Here is a 17,329-nt window from a genome sequence, read left to right on the forward strand (position 1 = left end):
ATGCAAACATTATATATGTTCTGTATATGTATTCGAGCTAGTCTCATACCGTATTCCAGATCATTCATATTTTCTTATTCAAATGTTGACCTGTAGTATAGTGAATTCATGTGCATTTATCAACTTGGGGAATATTTACTAGATTATGTAAAGTGGTTTCCTAACAAGATGAGGAAGTAAGGGCTGGTGACACAGGTAGAGGGAAGTAGGAAATATTTTTCCTGTGACAGTTGGAATGAAGAAATAGTTTCCATTCTGAATTCCTTTTCTAAATCTACTATATATATAAGAATAGAAACTGCACATTGATTTAGATTATCTTGCAACCTTTTGTGCTATTTATGCATTTCATATTCTGTATATGCTTAAAGGCAATTAATTGCCATAAGCTTTACTTCTATTGTTAACCAAATCTAAAATCAGATGTACTGAATAAAAGAAGGCTCCCTTCTTTGCAGTTGTTCGTGGAAATCTTGATGTCCAAAGTTGGTACACTTCTACAAAGAAGACAGTTGACTTGGTTAGATTGTTACATGTAGTGTAGGGTTTTTTTATTATGGTTGGTTAGATATTGCTTCATGATACAAGTGATTATTTATTGTATAATTAGCATGTGGAGTTCTTTATGTCTTAAAAACAATTTATAAACCTAACTCTCTATAAATCACTCATGTGTCTTACATAAACACATTAGGATTCTTATTTTAAAGGGAAGAAACTAAGGAAGCGGTTGATGCTTGCCCACAAATATAAAGAGCGATTTCAACATTGGAATTAGGACTAGTATTCCTGGGTTTTACTCCTGCACCAAGACTACAGACTATGCCTTCCTCTTGAAATATTTTGGGTGTAATGCAGTGACAGTTGAGTGAAAAGGGGACCATATTCAGACACACAGAGTACAGAATTCCACCTTCCTCACCTGCCAACCTAGGCCCTGAATTCTAAGTGTCAGCAAAGGAAATAATATCCCTAAGGTATGTGAGGATTTGTTATTATTTATAGTAGTAATAGCAGTAAAGGATGAGAAAAAAGTGTCTTGACTCCCAGCAAAAAAGCCTAACTTGTTAATAGATGTTCTTGTAAAAAGGATTGGATGACTTAGGTGACTTGGTAGTCTTTAAGTCTAGGGTTGAAAATTAGCACCGGATGGCCTCTGTGAAATACGTTTTGGGGTTGTTGTTTTTAGTGGTAGCCCAGTTATCAGCGGACAAGTATCCATATAACAAAATCAGAACCAAAATCACACTCATTTTGGCAGTCATAACAGAGAGGCTAATGATTAAGCATAGATGCTGTGACCAAAATCAAGATTGCGTCCCTTGGTGGTATAGTATGGGTAAACGTTCACTGCCTGTGACTGTGAATACCTATTGTGACAGGGTCGGGCCAGATGGCTACAGGAGAGTAATAGAAGGCAGATATATTAGCTCCAGGTTAAGTAGGTCCCTTTTCCCTGGATAAGGTAACAGGGAAGGTACCAGAACAATCAGGAACCTTCTGGAGACAATTAAGACAGACAGGCTGATTAGAACACCTGCAGCCAATCAAGAAGCTGATAGAATCAATTAAGGCAGGCTAATCAGGGCACCTGGGTTTAAAAAGGAGCTCACTTCAGTTTGTGGTGCACATGTGAGGAGCTGGGAGCAAGAGGTACTAGGAGCTGAGAGTGAGAACGCGTACTGTTCGAGGACTGAGGAGTACAAACATTATGAGACACCAGGAGGAAGGTCCTATGGTGAGAATAAAGAAGGTGTTAGGAGGAGGCCTGGGGAAGTAGCCTAGGGAGTTGTAGCTGTCGCACAGCTGTTCCAGGAGGCATTCTAGACAGCTGCGTTCCACGGGACCCTGGGCTGGAACCCAGAGTAGAGGGTGGACCAGGATTCCCCTCAAACCTCCCAACTCCTGGTCAGACACAGGAGGAGTTGACCTGGACTGTGGGTTCACAAAAACGGCCAAACTGAGGGCTGCCGTGAAGCTCCAAGGCGAGCAAATCCACCAATAAGTGCAAGACCCACCAAGATAGAGGAGGAACTTTGTCACACTATTCTGTGGATAAATTGAAGACTGCAATCTCCAAAACTGCCAGTCTGGCACCTTACACCAAAACAAAAAATCTGCCCCCCAAAAAACGGCCGGGGGCGGGGGAGGAAGGGGAGAGAAAACAGGTCTGCCTGTACACAGGGGAGTGGCTAAAGATGAGATCTTAGGGTATCTGTTGACCACTTTAGGCACTCTCTGTTGTTGTCATCTCTTCTCAATCCAAGTATATAATTCTTTGATGATGTTGACTGTGATTTATTTACATCAAAGGACAACATACTTCTGACATGTACACAAGTAATTTCTGTATCTATTTCAAATGCAGCAGGTTTATCAGAAATTCACTGGACTACCTGTTAGAGATACAGGCCTGGCCTGCAGATGTGTTCTTGAAGTTTATTAATTTAATGTAGCATCAAAACAAGGATAGGATTCTGTTTTGGTTAGGTATAACATGATGATAGTAAACAATTATATTCCTATTAAATGTGTTCTGATATTTTTTTTTTTTTTTTGGCTAATGAGTTTATTACTGCTACATACGTATATTGCAGAATGCTCAGAAAATCTCAGTCATGATTTGGGGTCCCATTCTGAAGACATGATGTTTATCTTGGAAAGCTTACAATCTGGACATTCTAACTTTTTAATATAATGTTCTATTTTGAACCATAGGCTTCTTAAAATGAGTATGGTGGTTGATGTCTAGCACTGGTATCAGCAGTGCTATGATCAGGAGACTAAGCCAGGTTTTGTCTACAGTGGGGCAATTTACAGCGCTGCAACTTTCTCGCTCAGGGGTGTGAAAAAACACCCCATGAGCACAGCAAGTTTCAGTGCTGTAAAGTGCCAGTGTAAACAGTGCACCAGCACTGGGAGCTACGCCCCTCATGGAGGTGGGTTTTTTTAGAGCAGTGGGAGAGGCTGTGCCACGATCATACAAGCCACATTAAAGTGCTGCCGCGGCTACGCTTTAGTGTTGCCAGTGTAGACTAGCCCTAACATTTTTTCCCACCATCATTAAGCAATGGGAGTGATATGTGCCTAATTGTGTGATCATACCTAACTTCGTTCCTTAATGATCAGAATGCCATGCTGTTTTATGGGTATCACAGGTGTTTTTCAAATGGCTTCTTCTCATTCCCTCTGCTGGGATGTTCTGTTGGTGCAGCACTAATGGCAGAACATTTTGTAGCAGTGTGCTCTCCTGCTCCCTCCGACTACTCCCTTTGATGTTTCTGAACATTCTGAGGGAGAGGCTATAAAAGGGGGCATGCTGCCTTGGCTGCCATACTTCCTTCCAGCTGTGTCAGCAGATAGACCACAACCTCTCCAAGATGATCCAACCTGGATCCAGCTTCTTCAGAGATGCAATGCCTGAGTTAGATTTTAGTTAATTAGAACGGAGTATAGATTCATTACTTTTGTATATTTCAAAAAGTTATTTTATAAATTTTATTAGTTCTCACAGCTCACTGTGGGCTCACGGATCCTGTTGCAGATCCAAAGGAAAAAAGGTCAAGATTTAAGAGGTATGCTTCTTTTCCTGCTTTATTCCCTTCTTTGCATACCAATACGAGGAGTGTGGCTTGCTTGGAGGAAAGACACTCTCCTTCTTGGTATGCAGTCTGAAGCACTTTCACCTCAAGAGCTCTCAAGTTACATCAAAACTGGTTTCACTGCTTTGTACTTCAGGAGACACTAGCAGGCAAACCTTCCAATTCTGTAACCACTGGTTCCATGAGTACTGAGAGTTCTGCATCAGTCCCAGCCGCTTGAGGAATGAAAAGTCCAATATCCTCCTCTTAGAGGTCAGGGAATATTTCATAAAACAGATTCAGTATTCCTGCATCCACCTACACTGGGTATAGAGAGCAGCACTCCCTAATGGCAGTCTCAGATTCCCTCTCGGAGGAAGAACCAGAGGGATCCATTGAATACCAAGACGTTGATTAGCGACCTGATGATCAGACATCCCCTGTTGAGTGTGGGTGTTTCATCAGCATCTTCCCCATCAGAACATGCCGTTATATTTCACAAACTGGTGGTCAGAATGGCTTCAACTTTAAAGATCCATCTCTGTGAGGAGAAGCAATCTCTTATCCATTGTTGAGTATAATGGGCTCTCCTCACAGCAAGATCATCCTCCCAATTTTTGAAGGGTTACTCCAACTAGACAAAACTATCTGTGCAAATCCAGCCACTCACTGGTCAAGCCCTGTTAAAGAAGGCCGATAAGGGCTATCAGTTACTGTACAAGGGATTTTAATTTTTCTACATACACCCCACTCCCTGGTGTTCACCACAGTATTTCAGAGAACAAAAGAAGGTCAGTGCTTTCTACCCCTCTAACAAAAAGGACAAAAACCTGGATACTCAGAGCAGGAAGATTTTCTTCTCAACCTCAGGAGGCATTAGGATTTCTAATTATCGGACCATAATGTCTAGGTATCAGTACTTTTTCTGGGAGAAAATATTCTTTATTTGCTAGAGATCTGCCTGAAGAGCAAAGGAAATTGGTTAAACCCTTAATAGCAGAAGGACAGCTGATAGCTAAACAGTGATTGAGAGCCTCATTTGATTCTTCAGATGCTACAGCAAGTGCAGTAGCTTCAGCCATCACACAGAAATAATGTAATGTAACTTTGATCATAGGAAACCTGAGAAGATCTTTGGGAAGACTATCTTTTTCTTGTAACCTGCTGTGAGGTTCTACAAAAAATGAGATTTGAGCTTCTATAAAATCAAGTGACAGCTAGTGTCTGCTTTCAACCTTGTTCCCCTGATTGAGACCCCTTTGATTTCAATGGACCTTGGAGCAAGACTTAAGGGTGGAGAAGGATGATGGAATGCAAATTTTCAGGGAAAGGGGTTAACATTCCAGGCAGAGCCATACCTTTCTAAATTTTTGGTGTTTGAGAATTTAGTTTTGTTAAATTAGTGTTTTGCACTGAATTATTTTTAGCGGCTAAACCATTGTCATATTTGAGCCTCATAATGACCACAAAGTCACTTAATGGTCTCAATGAAATTTTTGTATATATAAAACATTTGAATAAATATCCATTTTTCCTTGAGTGCTCGTGCCCCCCATGTGCCTGAGACTGGAAATTTCTAGCCAGCAGTGTCCATTGGTCTATGCCTGTGCAGTTGCCCTTTTCATGCTCTGTCTCGACTGAGGGCTTAAGGAGCGGTGCAGACCAAAAGCTCTGCAGTTTCTTCTTACTGCCACATAGCCTGAGTCAGAATCCTTTGTCTGTAGATACCTTTGCGTTTCTTCTTCTTCTTCAGAACTGTTAAATATATTGCACATAGTTTTTAGTATTTTTAGTGTTAGATTTTAGTCTTGTATATTTAGTATAGCTTAGTTTCTCCCTGCCTCAGGGAGTCTCTCCTTATGGACAGAGACTATGCCCAGAATCCTGGAGTTTAAGAACTGTCTCCTTCCCTCGTTCCTTCTCTGTAAGTGATGAATACCAGTGCTGCCTCTGTTTCGTAGAGACCCATATTTCAGCCAAGTGTAGCACTTGCTGCCCCTTCCCCCCACAAACCTGCAAGGAGCAAGAGCTCAGTCTGCAGAAATGCCTTAAGGAGAAGCCATGATGCGTGCCTATTACATCAGCCACAGCTGCACCCACTCCGAGCATGAGCTCTGGAGCCAGAGGCCCAAACTACTAAGCCCAAGGAGTCCTCAACTAAAGTTTCTTTTGAGAGTAAGGGGCACTCTAATAATCATAAGGACAGGTCTCCTGCCAGGTCTGTTTCCACAAGAAGGGATCCCTCCCTGACCTCTAAAGTCGGATGAGTTCTCTTGCACAGGTGCTGAGGAGTTAGGCCTATGTAAACCCTCAGAACATAAGGGTAAAGCGCAAAGGAGAAAGGATCTGCTGATACCAGCCACTGGAATGCATGTGCCTGCATGCACCCACCAACACCATCTAAGAGTTAGAATCTTTGATGGTCCAATCCATCCCCAGGAGGACCTGCCATCCACTATGACCACAGACCCACTGGATCCATGAGTCCAAACTACCGGAATACCCTGTACTCCATGAGAAACTGAAGCCTATCCTTCCCTATCCTCAGTCTCCTCTTCTGTTGGGTCTAACCCTCCTGAGAGATATTTTGACACTCAAGGAGGAAACCAGTTCAGGGAGAGAGGTATGATCCCCTTTCGTATGATCCCCTGGGTGTTTTATCATCCTCACCCGAGGAGAGAATTGTCCCATCATTGCCATCCCCATCTGATGACCACAACCATTGTTGAGCTCCTGCAGAGAATGGCAAATAAGTGCCAGATTTCATTCAAGGAGGTCCAAGATACTCAGCATCAGCTTCTTGACATCTTGCAATCTTCTGGTCCCAGCCGAGTGGCCCTCCCAGCAAACAAGGCCATCATGGAACCAACCAAGGTAGTTTGGCATATTCCAGTCTCCTGCACCCCCACCCTGAAAAGGGCTGAGACACAATATTTTGTACCAGCCAAAGGAGCGGAGTTTCTCTTCACATGTCCAAGACCCTTTTGATACAAGCAGCCACTGAGAGATGTTGCTTTGGAATGCTGTAGCCTACACTTGTGGAGAAGGGCTCTAAATGACTTGACCATCTAAGGGGGAAGGTATTTTCTTCTATCAATGTTCAGTTTCTAATTGCTAACTATGAGGCCTTGTTGAAATCCTATTTTGCTAACAATTACTTGGAGTTTAGACTTCAGGGACAAACCCCCTCAGGAGGATGGGGCCCAATTTATAGCCCTGATTAAGGAAGGCAAACTGGTAGCCAAAACATTTTTTCAAACTGCAATGGATGTTGCTGAAACCACATCTAGAGGGACAGGCATAGGAATAGTTCAGAGGTATGGATGTTGGCTGCACTTCTTGGGGTTCCCCAGGGAGGTTCAGAATACCATGGAGGACTTGCCCTTTGAGTCTAATCTCTCTTAATAAGATGACTTACTAGTCTCTACATTCATTGAAAGACTCTAGGGCAACTCTCAGAACCCTGGGCATTTACACCCCAAAGAGAAAACCTCATAAGCAGGAGTAAAATCTGAGACCGCCTTCTCAGCCATTCTACCACTAGCACCCATTCAAACCACCATGCAAATCTTGGTACAAAAACCTCAGTATATTGCTCCCTCTACCATAACTCCAACTACTCAACCCTATCTACCATCCAGGGATTACTTTTGACAGGACGATTGAAGACTGCCTACCCCTACTGATGCCATCCCCTACTCCCCCCTTCCCCCCCGCAAACATTTGGTGGCTGTCTTGCTCTTTCCACTCAAAATTGGAGAGTAATCACAACCAACAAGTGGGTGCTGGAAATCATTCCCTTTGACTACTCTGTAGAGTTTTTCTTCCCTCCTACCCCCAAACCCTCTTCCTGGGGCCCTTTTCAGGGACCACTCTCAAAAGGCGATTCTCCGTCAGGATGCAGGTGTACTCCTCCAAAAAGGGGCCATAGAACAAGTACCACTTCAGCACCAAGGACGAGAGTTCTATGCCCCTTTTTCATGGTGCCCAAGAAAAACAGAGAATGGAGATCATTCTCAATCTTCATTCTTTTGCTCACCAGAGGGCGCTGTGGTTCAAGAACAGCAGCAGCTCCCAGCAGAAAATAACTTCTGCAGTTCTGCCTTCTGCGCACCAGAGGGCGCTATGGCGATAGAACAAAGCAGCAGCTCCTGACCAGCTAAGGAAGAGAGAGCCTGACTTCTTCACAGTGCCTGTCAGGTCAGGAGACAGGAGCTATGGGGAGACAGACAGCGTGGCATGCTGGAGGGTCAGAGAGGGGCTCAGAAGGGGGAGGACAGACTGGAGCAGGGGCTGAATGGGAGTGGAGGCACATGGCCACAGGGGGGAGGGAGGTGCAGGGCCAACTGGTGATGGGGGGTTCAGAGCTACATAGGGACAGGCGGTGGCTGGGTGGGGGCATAGAGACACATGGGGATGGGGTGGGGGGTATAGAGCCACATAGGAGGAGGGGGTGCAGGGCCACATGGGGATGTGGGGAGTGAGTGTCTGAGTGGGGGTGAAGGGACACATGTGGACAGAGGGTGCAAGAACACATGGGGACAGGGGCAGATATGCCTCACTGAATGGGAGAGGCTAGGGGTCAGCCAGGGTCTGCATGGGGCTCCCTAACAATCCCTCCCTGCCCCTCCCCAAAACCTGTTCCATACTTTTCTTACCCTACACAACAACCCTCCAAGTTCACAACCCGGGCTCTTTCCCAGCAACTTACTTTCCTCTCCCTCAGCTCCTCTGTTACCCCGACTCCCCCAAGCCTTTGTACCGCTTCTGAGGAGTGCGGGAAATACGGTTCTGTATTGTAGTTTAAATGATTTATTACTCCGAGTTCTGTATTAATATGTCTAGTAAGGAATCTATTTGTCAAAAAACATTTCCTGAATCTTTTTTGTTGTTTGTTGTCTGTATTGTTATAGACATACTTGCTGACCAGGGTTTTGAAATAAATGACCAAAAATAATAGAAACTGGTGTGGTTATATTGTGTTGTTTTGACAAAATATGCAGAATTTTGCAGAATTTTTGCCGCTTTTGAGGATCTCTAGCTGCATCATTGTTTGCTCTCAATTAGCATGTATTCCTCCCTTGGATGGAGTGAGGTCGATTCCACTAAGGCACAAGCAACCTCAGCAGCACATCTTCAAGGGGTACCTGTACTGGAAATCTGTAAGGTGGCTACCTGGAGCTCTATCCATACAGTCACAAAACATTGTGCATTAGTTCAGCCTCTTCTGCAGATGCAGCTGTTGGGACAGCAGCATTATAGATCTCTATACCAACTACATCTTCATGTTCCCCCTCCTGTTTGAATACAGGGACCAGCTCTCGAAGAAGAAATGGAGGTTACTGACCTATAACTGGAGGTTGTTTGAGATGTGCCCTCCTTCCCCTCTGCTTTGAATCCTTATGATTCACAGTAACAGCAAAACTAGAGAGGTGTCAGTCTGCATTGCCTCTCATACCTTCAGTCCAGACCACAAGGAGGGCAGCTGCACTTGAATGGACTAATGGACACTGCTCGCTTGCGAAATTTGCAATTTCACGTGCATGGTGTACATGTGTACCCTCATGTGGACTACAGATAAGGACCACACATCTTGAAGAACGTACAGTTACAGATAAGTGACCTCCATATTTAGTCTTCTCTTGTCAGAGAGCCTTATATTAATAGTGAACATGGAATCGTCACTACAATAAGAGTCTCAAAATTACTAATAATTGGATGTCTGTATTTGTCCTTATTAGGGGGTGGAAAATAATCTTGAATTACAAGAGTTCCACAATAGTAATTCAGTGTACTTCTCTGAATGTTTATTCTGTTCCACACATAAAGTTTTCAACACTGAATGTTCATTACTTCCCCCCAGCCCCTGTATTCTTACTGCTTGCCATTTTAATACTTGAACAACTGGTAGAGAGAGCTTATAATCCTTCAGTCATTTGGCTTGTCTTCTTAGAGGGTATTTATAAACTATATTGTCCAGAGCGTTCTGTAGTGTCACTTACAACACAGAGAGTACTTTCAGTATTAAAGAAAAAATGACACTGTTTGCTTAAGTGGCTTTTCTAGATCATAATGCAAGTGACAATTTAATGAGAAATTTTCATAGAACCTAACTCATTCCACAAATGCTATATGCTAAAACTTTCCAAAGATCTATTTTCTAGTAAGCAACAAAGACTACATTAAAACCAAATTAAACCAGTTATGTCAAACTCAACAATCTAATGGCCAAATACTACCAAAAATATAAATAGCATTTTTAAAAAATAAGTCCAGATTCCCTCTGACAGAAAAAGAAATTGTGGTGTGTGGGGCTATAGGGAGGAAATATCCATGGGGAGTTTTCCTTGAAAACATGGGTGGATTAGGGAAAGGTTATATTCCCTACAGAAAAGACTACATGGTGCCAGATTTCATTCAAGGATGTTCAACCTAAAACCTTGCCATGTTATGTCACATATGTTTGCATGGAGCATTTATCTCCTATTTTCAGGGATCATTCACCACCGCCAGTCACAAATATCAGTCCTTTTATCTGAAGCTGGTGAGCAGCAATCTAGTTACAAGAATATCCATGTGGTCCTGTACAGAGATAGTGTACTAAAGCAGTTGTTCCTAAGCATTGATCTGTTACTTATAACCTGAGTGTCTGATCATACTGCAGATACCTTGCTGTGTTTTGGGGCTAGAACATGGGCATAGAACCTCCAGTCATCTTGCTGCTGCGTTGGCATCATCCCCCTTTCCATGCTGTTACATTCTGTTTCAGAAAGCTAATAATTTTAAACACTTTCCCAGTATCCCCTTTGGTTTTTAAAAAAATAGGCTTGTAAATTCTATAAAGCCAAACATTCAGTTATAGGCAATGTACAGTAGATACAGCAATGAAAATAAATATTTTCAATTAAGAAAACTGTTTTCCTAAAATCTGTGACTTGAGAAAATATTTTCAGTACTCCTAACAAACCAAAGTTACATGATAATGAGCTAATTACTATTAATTGTTTCTAACTTCAGTTTGTAAACCACAATGCAAATTTCAGAAAGGAGACATTTCAGAGTTTTAAAAGAAAAAAGAATGCTGGTTTCAGTTAATTTGAGAATTCCAGGAATGTGTTTCACATTTCTGTTATAGTGAATGAAATGAGTCACCCAGAAACCATTACTAAAATATTTTTTGTTGCTCCTAAATGAAAATTACTTTAAAGCTTAGTGCCTGTAAAGTGGAGGCAGAGAGGAGACGATAATGTGTGAGAATGAACTTAAAAAGTGGTAGGTTTTGACCTTTACTTGTATCCTGGTTCACTAAATACAGGCATTAGATTACAAAACGTAATACGGAAATTATTTACAGAGGGCACAAGAACCTACAGTGACAGCTTTTTTTCTCTGGGTGTCATGTGCAAACGTCCGGGTTATGATGACACTTGAGGGTGTGCTTACCAGCACAGCATCTGATTAGTCACTTAACTTAGCAAGGAATGTCTTGGCACATACCTTATCAAAACATGTGAATATATCAGCAGAATAACATGTTTATTTCCTACTAAGCACTTCAACACATAGTATAATGAAACAACTTCATATTCTATACACTGTTAAAAAACAAAGTGTTATGATACTTCATTTGAGTTGGTCTTCCCTATGAACAGTTATCTGATGTGTTTATCTATTGAAATATATTTTACTCTCCTTAAACTGCTTCTCTAGTGATTTAGTCAGTGCATGGACAATGTTCAAAAGTAGTGTTGTCTGTCAGACTTTAACTATTTCTCATTCTTACAGTGAAAAAGATTGAAGTTAATATATCCAAGTTTTTTTCATGCTTAGTAGTATTGCTTTTGTTTTATTTATTATTTCTTGAGAGTAGGTGACGAAAAGTATCCTTGAGATCAGTCCATTACAAAGTTCCACGGACTTCAAGTTAATATTTAACATTAATATTTAAAGTATAAAATTCCTTCTTCGAGTGTCATGGGTGCTCCACTCCAGATGATGGACTCCAGATGCACGTACCCAGCTGTTGTCTCACGGTGGCATTAGGGTCTGTCTGTGCGCCCATGTCCCGCACCCCCTCAGTTCCTTCTCAATCGGCTGAAGACGGGGCTCAGGAAGAGGTTCAGCACTGCCCCTGGTCACTGAAGGAAATAAGTAGAAATAGGTAGATAGAAGTGTCCCAGTTCTTTCCCTTCCTTTAGAATAGTTATTCCTTGTTCATTAGCTAAAAAAAGTTGTTTGTTTTTTTTTCTCACGTTCATCTCCCGTTGAGACTTCCCCCTCAGGCAGTCATAGCTTCATGATGCCGGGGTCCCCTGGATTCAAAAAATGCATCTTCTGCAATGAGTCTATGCCATGGTCTGATGAACAGTCACACTGTGTGAAGTGTCTAGGCGAGACACACGTCCCCGCTAAGTGTGTCCATTGTACTAGCCTGAAAACCAGGGCTCGCCATGACAGAGACCTGCTGCTGAAAATGCTCCTTATGGAGAAATCTCTGCAGCCACCAACAGAAACGGGCACAAGTAAACCCTCTCCCTCATGCTCCCCTGCCAGGTCGGAACCTACCAGGAGCACGGCTTCACTCTCTCATGCGAAGAGGCAGGAAACCCCAATCTCTCCACATAGAGATCTACAGAAACAGAAAAGGTCTCTGGCGAAATCTCTTCCTCCGGTGCTGACCGTGGCAAAAACTGGCACAGCTGACCACCCCAGCACCTCAGGCACAGCTCTCATGGGGCACAGAAACCAGGACTCGACTACCCCACAGCAGGCAGCTTTCCTCAGCACTGGCCCTGCCAGCACCGTGGACGGACCCAGTACCAGCAGTGCAGTCCACGAGCCTGACAATGACCTCCGCCGCAGACGCACCACTCCCGCAGAAATTGCTGCAGACGTCGGCTCACGCTCCGAGACCCACAGCACCGCAGTCCATGGAGCAGCAGTAGTTCTTGAATCAGGCCCCAGAGCCTGACTCTCCCCTCCTAGGCACCGAGCACTCACTCTCTGACCAGCTGCTCTCACCACCCGACTTGGCCACCCTCACCGACCGTGAGAATGACATGCTGCAGCAGGCAGAGTTTTCCCTGCTTGACTCTCCTCTCCCACCGGAGCCATACCTATTTCAAAGCACAACACTTCACAAGAACCAGCCTCAATTTCACTACTTTGTCCCCCACGGGCGGGGCCCCACTTTTCATACCCTGTGCACTGGCCTCAGTGGTACCCTTGATCTACCCATTGCGCCAATCCTTCTCGCAGACCTTCCACCAGACTGCAGACCCTCTCTGCACCTCTGTCTCCAGTTCCATCTACATTCAGAGCTCCTGAGCTGCCCCTCGAAGATGTGGGCTATGAACCTTTCCCTGAATCACCTGCTCATAACTCTCCATCAGCTGCAGATGAAGCTCGCATGACACCACTGCCACAGAACGTGGATGATTTTAAGCAGTTCCAGGAACTTTTTAAGAGGGTGGCAATCAGCCATGACATTCCATTAGAGGACATGCAGGAGACACAACACAGACTCCTGAAAATCCTCCAACCCTCTGTGCCATGAAAGATTGCACTACCCATAAACGAGGCTCTCCTGGAACCCACTGATATGATATGGCAGATCCCTGTAAACATGTAAAAGGGCTGAACATAAATATTATATACCAGCTAAGGACGTAGATTTCTTATTTTCCCATCCACTGCCCAACTCTCTTATGGTGGATGCAGTGACCCATAGAACAAAGCAGCCACAATATGGGCCCACTCTGCAAGATAAGGACCTCAAACGACTTGAATTCCTGGGCCATACTCCACCCTCCTTGCAAGCTACGACTATGACAGTTACAAGTTATTTGACTTTACCTCCCATATCCCAGAGGACAGAAGAGCGGATTTTAAATCTGTCCTCATCGAAGGTCAACTGCTGTCTAGGACAGCGCTACAAGCATCCCTGGACATGGCAGACGTAGCAGCCCACACTACTGCCACCATGGTATTGATGCACTGGTCTTCCTGACTGTCTGTCTGCATCTGGCATCCCTAAATATCTGCAGACCAAAGTGGAGGACCTTCCCTTTCATAAGGATAAACTTTTTTCCAAAAAAATCGATGAAGTTCTTCACACCATGAAAGACTCTAGGTCCATCCTGTGCACACTGGGGATATACCCGTCTCTCCCCAGGAGGCAACAGGATCAACCTTATCAGAGGCCCCATGCACAACAATATCACCGGCCCCAGTTGAGACTGTATGATACTGAGAGGAACCGCAACAGACCTCTCAGGCACAGACAAAACCATGCACAACCGACTACATCCCACACATCAAGAAACAAACAAACAACAATTCCCCAGGGCCTCTTTATTCCCCATTTTAAAGATAGGTACTATGTTTTCCCTTCTCCAGTCTACCGCGACTCACCCCATCCTCCAGGAGTTCTCGAAGATAATTGCTAACAGTTCCAAGATTGCTTCAACTAGTTCCTTAAGTTTCTTAAGTACCGTCAGGTGAATTTCATTAGACCCTACTGACTTGATTACATCAAATCTATCCAAATATTGTTTAACCTATTTTTTGCCTATTGTGGCTTGGGTTCCTTTCCTTTTGTTGTTAATATTAATTGGGTTGAGTATCTGGTCACAATTAACCTTTTTAGTGAGGACTAAAACCAAATAGGGATTAAACACCAGAGCCGCCTTCATATCCTCAAATATTACTTCTCCTTCCCCACTAAATAGTGGATTTACATTTTCCTTCATCATTGTCTTGCTCCTGATGTATTCAGAGAACCTCTTCTTATTGCCTTTTACATCCCTTGCTGGGTCTAACTCATTTTTGTGCCTTAGCCTTTCTGATTTTGTCCCTAGATGCCTGCGCTCTTCCTTTGTACTCCTCCTTAGCAATTCGTCCATGTTTACCACCTTTTGTAGGATTTCTTTTTGATTTTCAGGCCGTTAAAGAGTGCCTAATGGAGCCATATTGGCTTCTTACTAGTCTTGCTATCTTTCCTTCACATTGGGATAGTTTCCTTTAATGTTGTCTCCTTGAGAAATTGACAGCTCTCCTGAACTTCTATTACTTAGCTTTTTATTGCCATGGGACCTTACCTACCAGTTCTCTGAGTTTGTTAAAGTTAGCTTTTCTTGAAGTCCATTGTCCTAATTCTGCTGCTCTTGCTCCTTTCTTTCTCTAGAATCATGAAATCTATCATTTTGTGATCACTTTTATCCAAATTGCCTTCCACCTTCAGATTCTCTTCCAATTCCTCCCTATTAGACTTGACTCTGACCAAAATGTCTGTTCCTTCCTCCACTTTCAGAAACAAAAAGTTGTCCCCAATACATTTCAGTAACTTTTTGGAAATTTTGTTTTGCTGTATTACTTTTTCCAACAGATGTTTAAATAGTTAAAGTCCCGCATTATTAGCAGGGCTTGTGATTTGGTTATTTCTGTTATTTGTATTAGAAATGCCTCATCCACCTCCTCTTCCTGAGTTCATGGTCTATAGTTGCTCCTTTCCCTCATGTCCTCCCTATTTTTTTCCCTTTCATCTTTACCCCGATATCTCAGCTGGTCGGTCTCTCACCACCTCCTAGACCTCAGAACAACTGTACAAAATTACACTGATGTGATTGACCATGTGATGTATAAAGCAAGTTTATTTCTGCATTATTTTTGTATTTTATGCATTGTAAAGTCCTGGAAAGACACACAGAGTAGCTATTGCCTAGATTCAAACTGAGCACCTGTTACTACCATGGACTTCCAGGGGAGGGGCAGGTGCTCAATGCCACACAGGATTTGGCCTTTAAACAGCTAGGTCACAGGTTACAGTTTAATATGCTACATCAGTAATGGGCGTAAAAGTGTTGTCTATCTGCACTTGGAAACTACTGGACTTCGGTGGCATTTTTAAGTGAGGTCATTTTTAAACAAAATTTTGCAGTTTTGTCTTTTAAATAAGACAGAATTTTAAGCTGCATCTTCCGATGTTTCCTTTGAACACTGGCCTAAGACAGATAAATGTAAGTGTGACCCTTCTGCCCGTCAGAGCTGGCAGCAACAAGGGCCGGGTTCAGTATCTAGGGGTTCCGTTCCAATAACACAATGCAAAACCATTTCAAGCCCCCACCCCGTGACCTGGGACAAATATATACCACCCCACTGGGTGCCTCTAAGAGGCAATACTTCCCCTCTCGCAAGCACAGAGTTTGAGCGTAGCAAAAGCCTTTTAATAATGGAGAGAAACAATGTGGCATTATGTTGGGGGAAACACCACCAACAGGATTCATAACACAAGCCATGAGCAAAAACCCACCCCAAGCAAATTGGGCCATGTCCTCTCCCTTTGGTTCTTGAGTCCAGCAACCCAAAAGTCCAATAACCCAAAAGTCTCTGTCTCTGTCCTTGGGGAGTCCAGTGTTCAGAAGTTCATCTGCAGAGTTTTAACCCTCTCTCCCCCAGCCTGTGTGGAAATTGGGGTGGGGGAGTAAAGGGGCATCTTATGTGCTCCGACAGCCAACTGCCCCATCTCTCTGTGGGTTTCTGCTGCAGCCTTCACCGCCAGCCGCTCCCCCGGTAGCTGTCCTAGAAGCCACTCCACCAGCTGCTCCCCGCGGTAGCCATCTTGCGAGCCGCTCCACCAGCTGCTCCTCGCCGGTAACAGGCCTGCGAGCCACTCACCAATATATCTTCAGGCTCCCTACTACTTAACACAGCACTCAGTGATTTCAGCTCGTAGTAGGGGAGTCCAGTGCTGGGGCACCATTGGCCCAAAGTGAATTCAGCTCTGCAATCTGTAATCAGACTCCTAATGGAATCAAAATTAGCTCTGCTATTACACAGTGGAGAGAGGAGGCAGTGCAGCTGGCATTTAGGACCCTCAGAAGGGGCCCATACCACAAGGTACAAATGTCTGTCCCCAACCTTTCTCAATTCACTGAGTTTTGGAACCCATGTCCCTTGCCTAGCAAGTGCTACTTAGTTGATGGTGAGTACCTCCATCATAACAAAAAGCCAAGTACAGTTCCACTGTCCTTGATCCACATAATCAGGATAACAACACTTTATTCTTCCTCCCCCAATAACAGAGAAACTGGGGATCCCACAGCAGTCAAAGTGTGAACATCTAGGTGGAGTGGCACATGAGATCAGCCCCTGAAGTTCTTTTCCACAACCCATCACAACTCACCACCAGATGTCAGGATAGAGCTCATCCTGACTCTGCTTACATAAGAAAAATGTCTCCATTTTTGGTTGCAAAAGCACCAACTGAGCTTGAACAGTTGCAACACAGGTTTCTTGAAATCTTGTGCTGTGGCTGTACAGGAATGGAGGAAGAGATTCCTTGCTTTCATCACAGTGTCTGAAATCCCATCAGCAGACCACTTTCACATGGTTGACTGCTTGGTTATTAGTCTTTATTTTTGGTAGCAGTGGCAAGTGATTCTTACTATGAGAAGTTTTTAGCTAACTTTCCAGATGGGATCATTCAGATTTGGATTAATCTGCTGGCAGCTTTGGGGCAATTATTAGAGAGGACAAATACAGGCGCTTTTCTGCTTGAATTTCAAATATACCACCCAAAGCAGTTCTGGAGGCTCCTCAGAAAATATTTACTTAACAATTACTAAGTAAGCAAACCGCATACTGAGTGTAATTATTTTGTTTTTTCCATTGTGCAAAGATTCTTTGTGCCAACAATATGCAAGTGCCCTGAGAAACCAAGCTAAATATGTCTACATATAGAAACTTCT

General features: G+C 43.6%; 1 protein-coding gene and 1 long non-coding RNA gene across 3 annotated transcripts in view; one reads left to right on the forward strand and one right to left on the reverse strand.

Annotated features, from left to right (window-relative positions):
* RETREG1 (reticulophagy regulator 1) overlaps positions 1-17,329 on the forward strand; it is a 144,898-nt gene that overhangs the window by 49,761 nt on the left and 77,808 nt on the right. The window lies entirely within an intron of this gene.
* LOC140907100 (uncharacterized) overlaps positions 1-17,329 on the reverse strand; it is a 58,699-nt gene that overhangs the window by 32,432 nt on the left and 8,938 nt on the right. The window contains exon 3 of one of the 2 annotated variants that reach the window (XR_012157375.1): positions 11,223-11,719. The exons of the other annotated variant lie outside the window; for it this stretch is intronic. This is a non-coding gene — a long non-coding RNA (uncharacterized LOC140907100). Of the gene's footprint in view, positions 1-11,222; positions 11,720-17,329 lie in introns of those variants that run through there. 2 annotated transcript variants of the gene reach the window in all.

This window comes from Lepidochelys kempii, chromosome 2, assembly GCF_965140285.1.
Source record: "Lepidochelys kempii isolate rLepKem1 chromosome 2, rLepKem1.hap1, whole genome shotgun sequence".
Taxonomy (NCBI): Eukaryota; Metazoa; Chordata; order Testudines; family Cheloniidae; genus Lepidochelys; species Lepidochelys kempii.